The sequence below is a fragment of the Pteropus medius genome, unplaced genomic scaffold (assembly GCF_902729225.1).
Source record: "Pteropus medius unplaced genomic scaffold, Ma_sr-lr_union100, whole genome shotgun sequence".
NCBI lineage: Eukaryota > Metazoa > Chordata > Mammalia > Chiroptera > Pteropodidae > Pteropus > Pteropus medius.
The window spans coordinates 3,670,258-3,677,127 of NW_024350926.1; the positions used below are offsets into that span (position 1 = coordinate 3,670,258).

General features: G+C 34.7%; 1 pseudogene; it reads right to left on the minus strand.

Annotated features, from left to right (window-relative positions):
• Positions 1–5,991: 5,991 nt before the first annotated feature.
• Positions 5,992–6,110, minus strand: LOC120585592 (uncharacterized; annotated as a pseudogene).
• Positions 6,111–6,870: the final 760 nt, after the last annotated feature.

A 6,870-nucleotide genomic window follows, 5' to 3' on the forward strand; every position in this document is an offset into this window, starting at 1 on the left:
CGAAACCATTGATGGCAGTCTTTCTGTGCATGGGGCTGTCAACTGTAGGCCTCACTATAGGGTAATGTACTAGGCAGTTTCTGTTGCTGTTGATTTTGTTTCCTTGGGGAGTTCACAATGTAGTAATTTTAGGGGTTTTTTTTTTTTAGGTCTAACCACAAAAAAGAATTTTCTACTCTCTTGCCCAGAAACTATAAATCTGGCTGTCAAAATTCTGTGAACGGAGTTCAAACAAGGGGCGAGAGAGAAATTCTTAGTATCCGATGTATATACCTTCCTTAATCTTCCTCTTTTTAGCATAACAATCCTGCCTACATTTGTACCTGGTGCCTTCCTATCTAGAAAACATCAGTTTTGCTCCCTTCAGAGAATATGCTTCTGGCTTTCTGCCAGGTAGAAAAGGAGGGGTGCCCCAGCTCTTTTCATAGTGGCTGTGGTTAGAGACGGGGGTAATTGCTCTTTAAACAGTACTTCACCCATCCTTTTCAGCTCCAACCTCACTCTCTCTTCCAGAGGTACGTGTTACCCCCAGTTCTTGAGCTTTCTGGGGTCTACAGTACAGATCAAATTCATTCCCAGCTTTCTCTGCTGCTAACTTATAATTCTGCTTTCTTACTTTGCTAAATCAGATGTCAACAATCTTTTTGCTCGATAGCTTCCAAATTATGTTGCTGTCATCTTCATGCCTCTTCTCTTTGTCCTTGTGTGTTTACTGTTTTTTTTTTCTTTTAGCAATTTATGTAATTTTAGTAGATATTGGGAAGAAATAGGGGCAAATGTTTCTGTTTACTCTCGTTTCATCAACAGCTTAATGTTGCCTTTGGATATAGAGATATTTTATTTTTATAAAATGGCATTTATTAATCCTTTCCCTGACAATTTTTTAATTTATTTTTATGTTACTTCTTTCTCTAAATCAATTACATGTTCATTCATGTTTTCTTCTATATTTTATGATTTAATTTATATTAAATTTTAAATTCACCCAGATTTATTTCTATGTATATGTTCTTTAAATATGATAACCAATTTTCCTTGCCATTTGTTAAATAAGTTATAACTTTGCCATTGTTTGATTTTGCTTTATTATCATTCAATTCCCATGATGTCTAGGAATGCTCTTATGGTTGTGTTGGTTTACTATTAAATAGTACCATGTAGAAAGACCTGAAGGTTTTCTTTTAAAAGAAACAAGAACAGAATGTTGTGATTATTTTTTCTGGGTAATGAGTAAGATAATCGGGTGCTAAGTATGTTTAAATTCAGTTTTTAGAATATAAAAGTAACCTTTTACTTTATAATCTAGCTATTCTTGAACTAGCTAAATTTTTTTTAAATGCATTTTTAAATTTAATGAACACATTTGCAGATATTTCTTTGAGTGGAAGAATAATGAGTTCAGAATAATCAAAAGAAATCTTGCTGCTTAATTCTCTTGAAATTTTTTTCACCTGCATGGTTACATTTTTATTTAGTTAATTCAGATTCACTAGTTAATTCCACCTACAGTTTTTGTTTAATTTCTTTCTATATTAACCCCGAGTCAAATATTTTTCTGCTCTGTGGCAGAAGATTCTGCAGTGATGGCATTTACGTTAAAAGCTATGGTGGGGGTTTAGGGAAGAATAAGTTGGATGGTGTTATGAACTAAATCGTGTCCCCTCAAAATTCATATATTAAAGTCCTACCTCCCCATCTGACTGTGTTTGTAGATAAGACCTTTAAAGAGGTGATTACAGTTAAAGGAGATCATAAGACTGGTGTCCTTACACAAAGAAGAAAAACCAAGGATGAGTGGCCACAGAAAAAGGCCATGTGGGGTCACAGCGAGAGAAGGCAGTTGTTGTCTGCAAGCCAAAGAGACCGGTCTCAGGAGAAACCAAACCTACCAAGACCTTTATCTTGAACTCTAGCCTCCAGAACTGTGAGAAAATTAATTTCTGTTGTATAAGCCACCCAGTATATGGTATTTTATTATGGCAGCCTCAGCTAACACAGCTAGATAAGTGTATAAAAGATCTTCATGTTTGTCCCTTTGAGTTCAGTGAACACATTTAGGAAAACTGATACTGTATTTCTTTTCTTTAAATATGAACCTGTTGGCAATCTACTAAACTGATTTCATGACCCGCTAATGGATCACAACATAAAGATTATAAATCACAAATTTGTTCTACTATATCAACAACACAAGGTTGAAGGACAGACCAGAGCGATGACATACCACTTTGTGTGAGCATGAGGCATGCTTCTAGACAGGACAGAGGTCTTAGCTCGGTCACCCACGTGGATGGAAGAGGTGCTTCAGCAGACTTCCTGCTGCTCAAGACAAAAATGCTACTTCATCACCATGCCAGATTTTTTGTGTTTGGTTATATCTTTAAATGAAGTAAGTTACTCAATTGTTCTCTATCTCAGTTTATCAACATGCAAAATGGAAACAGACCCCAGCTTAATTTCAGAAAATGTTTGGTTAAAATAAGTTACACATGAATAACATCTGAAAAACAAAATTTTAAAATATGTGCCAAATGATGATATTTAATAGTTTATAATTTATCTTCCTTTAGTATTTGCCTTTGTCAAAATACATACAAGGAAGAGATTATAACAATAACAACAAATGGTTATAAAATAAAACAAATTTGAGTTGATAAATTTGAGGAATTATTACCAATAAAGTATTCTATTCTTTGATCTTAACTTTTTATCAAAAGTAGATCAATTGGATGCATCAAATAATTTTTAAAAACAGAACCACATTTGGTTATGGTCCATTAAGTCAACCGCATCAAATTAATTGCATTTCCCTTTCAATATGATGGCTTACTGTTTTGATTTTTATTATAAAATAATATGAACAGTATAAAAACTCAGACTAAAGTAAATTTCTTTTTTAAATTTCTGAAATCACTAATATTCCACCTCTCAGAGAAAAAGATTCCTATCATTAGTTTTTGTCCCAAAATGGGAAAACAGGAAAAGTTGGAGAAAAAATGATGGAAATGAAGCCAGAGAGATGGCAGTAACCAACATTCTGAGCCTTGGCTCCCAATGTGCAGCCATTTGCATCTTTAGTAAAGTTCTTGAACTGATGTCCTGCCAGCTGTGCCTCGATTTTTGTAGACACTAGTAAATGGGTTGTGTTCTCATAGGAACTGAAACGGGAGGTAGAGGATATGGGGAGGGTGACAGTTGTGGGACAGCGACAGCTAGTCATGGCACAGCTGATGTCTGGGCTACATCTCCCCCATATTTTCATTTGACTCAGTGATCTCTGTGTATTTTTTAAATATAAGCCAGTTGATCGTGCATTTGCCCTTGAGATGACTCCACTTACCCCTTGTGCCTCTTCTGCAGTTCCCATGGCCAGTTCTAGGCAAGTCACCTCTCCCTTGGGGCCTGGGCTTCTTTAACTGTCAAATTAAGAGTTTAGACAAGTCTCTAAAACCTCCATCTGTAGAAACCTCTGCTTTCTATGTGTAATATCTCTAAATATATCTTGTATTCCTTGAAAGTTGATTTTTTATTTTATTTCTTCATAGTCTCTATAATGCCTAGTTCTCCAGTTCAGTTCCCGAGGCATTTAGTACATAATTAACTGCCTGCTATAATCCCAGCACAATATGTTGGATGATAATATCCACTAAATAATTAAAGAGTCGGATTCTTTTGATAAAGTACTACCTTTAACTTTTAGAGTCTACGTGTTGTAGATGGCTCTACCAAGTTTTTGTTTGTGTGTTTGTTCATTTTGTTTGCAAAACAGAAAATGTTACAAATTAAAATGCTCTGAGAGACAGAAGAGATGATACCATAAATAACTCTAATGAATTATTATTTTATTAGAATATTGTATACTTGGTTACTATAACACTTAAATAATCTCAGCCAAAAAAAAAAAAAAAAAACCTTATACAAAACCATTTCTATACACATTTAACCTATTTTTCAGTAAAAGCAATATTGTTGCTTAAAATAACATAACGTCATAACATAATGAGCAATGCAAGCTGAATACACCTGTGCTTGGGACCTATAAAAAGAGCAAACTGAACTAAACTTTAAGCATGTGTTAAATCTTGACTATATTTTTTTCAGAATTAATGGAAATGCAAACTTCATATGGAGCCAAATCTCTGGGTGTGACTCTGCCAAGAAAAATAGATCTTTGAAGGGTGAAAGCAGGTGGGAAACAAATGTCTTTATAAACCTCATTCAGTCATAACCCAGCCAATGAGAATGTTAGTGAAATTCAGTCTCTTGAACACAGCATATTCATTTACCCAGAGATATCCTTTGATACCTAAGGTATGGCCTATTCTAGCAGATGAGGTTTTATTTCTGATGTCTGTTATAATCCCACCAATCTTATTCATCTGAGTTTTAGTCATCTAACAAGTGTCTACATAATAAATGCTTTGTCATAAGTGCTATGTCAGTGGCAGCTTCAGGAGAGGAGGTTTTTCTCTTGAGCCTTGAAGACTATGTAGGCATTTACCAGTCAAGACATCAAGAGGAGCTCATTCCAGCCAGAGAACAGAGTCAGCACCGGTGGGCTCTTTGCATGATAAGAAGGCCTTTTTATGATGTGGCTTCGCTCCCTTGCCTATCTTAAGCCATCTCTTCTTCTCCTCCGTTTCTAGCATAATATGCAATCACGCTCAACTAGTAGCTCTTTATCTCCATGAGTTATGCATACTACTTACTCGGTGGCTTGCTTTAAAACCACACACTCAGCTTTTAAAAACAAATTCAAGCATTACTTTTCATTGAATCTTTTCTTGTTTCTGCCCTCCAACCCCAGTAGAGTAACTTCTCCTTCCATTTTGTCCCCAAATACTTCATGGCATCTCTCTGTTTATATGTGAGTCTTCCCTTCTAGCCCCTCTAGTTCAGAGTCTGACTCTTCAATAGTTGTGGATCCCTGAAGAATAAAACATTGCCTGGCACAGCAAAAAATCAATATGTATTTAATAAGTCGACTTGTGGAAAAACAATATTAGGTCCTTGAAGGGGCCTATTCTTTCCTAGAATTTGAAAGATTTTTAAATGATTAAAAAAGAAAACACGCTGTTAAAACACTTCTCTCAAGCTAGACTAGGAGAAAGGATTCAGTGGTTAGTAATCAGGTTCCATGTCCTCCTCTCTGCATAAGTTACTTGAGAAAAATGCTGCAGTATATCTTTTCCAGTTCAAAGAGAAGTGGTGTGCTGAATTTAAGTGAGAGTGGAGAGCTCACTCTCTGTTCCTTATTCTGTGTGTAATCTAATGCTAAAGACAATCAGTGTCTATTAAAGTAGAAGAAAATTAGGTGATTTTCACTATCTTCGAATTTTGGGAATGACTCAAAAGACTTTGAGCAGTAAGTTATGTGAGGCCAAATATCTGTTTATATTTATGTCCTATCACATCCTAGCATATCATATTTTGTGGTCAGGGGCAATTTAACTTTATATCCAGATCCATATCTATGGTACATTAATTCCACTTTGAAAGATATTAAAAGAATCATTGCTTTTTTTAAGCAAGTTTAACTAAAAATTATATATTTTCTATAAAATAAAATTCTCCAGTAAAGTATAAAGAAGAAAGTCAAAATTTTTTAAAATATCCCCTCACATGTATCAGAGGAATCAGTATTATTGTGTTGACGAGCAGATTTCCTAATCTACTGTCAGTGTGTTCTCTCGTCCACTCATACGGACACACGTGTACACGCACATGTACACATGCAAATACAAAGATACAGTGGAAAAGAAGATAGTATGTAAAAAATAACCATAAAGGTATATCTTTTGAGTTGCTATTTTACATACCATCTTCCTTCTGACTGTACTGTTTAATTTCTCCAGTGTAATGTGGGTTTCCTCGTTTTATCCTTGTCTTTTATTTTTTCATTTTTAGGCAAGGCAACCCTTGGTTGACCTCACAGATTGCAAAGACCTCGTCAGCTTACAATCCTTTATTTTTTTAAATTTTTATTTCTTATGCCTATAGCACCTGGTCTTCCTAGGTGATCTCCCATCCAAGTACTAACCAGGCCTGACCCTACTTAGCTTCTGAGATCAGATGAGATAGGGCTTCTTCAGGGTGGCATGGCCATAGACTATCCTTGTCTTTAGCAGGAATGGATCTAATGGTCTCAAGTTATGTAAATGCTAGCTGGGGGGCCGAGGTGTATATATCACACTGTCAAGGAAGAAGTATCCTTGAATGCTTTCTCTGTATCTTTAGATTTGATATGTAGTTTCCCTTCATATAAATATTAATATGGTGAAACCAACTGATGGATTTCCTAATGTGGAGCCATACTTGCAATCTTGAACTAAACACAACTTTTTTTTTTAAATGTGCTATTGGATTCTGTTTGTCATTTTTTATCTTAGAATTTTTGCATTGCTATTGATAAGAGTATCTGTAGTTGTTTGTTTTGTGCACTTTTAATTCCATTTTAGTGCCAATAAATAAGTTATTTGTTTAAATGGAAAATTGCCTAATATGTGAAAATAAATGAGAGAATGGCCAAAAATAATCTTCAATGCTGGCATAAATGACAAAGAGAATATTTTGAGAAATATTGAGAATATTTTTCTAAGATTCCCTCAAAAATAAGATAGCTACCTCTCAAAAATAATGTGTAAACTCATTTTCATAAAGATTAGACCCTCACTGAGAATTCTTTCCATGGATTTTTTTTTTTGTCTTGGTAAAACTTCGATTTTTGCATATGACATTCTATATTCATAATGTATTAAATTAAGTTGTGTCCTTGGTTATGTAAGTTCAAAAATGCTAAATCTAGTAAAGATATATATATACTCACAGGTCACAGGATTAGTTAAACAACCAAAACATTTACATACTTTA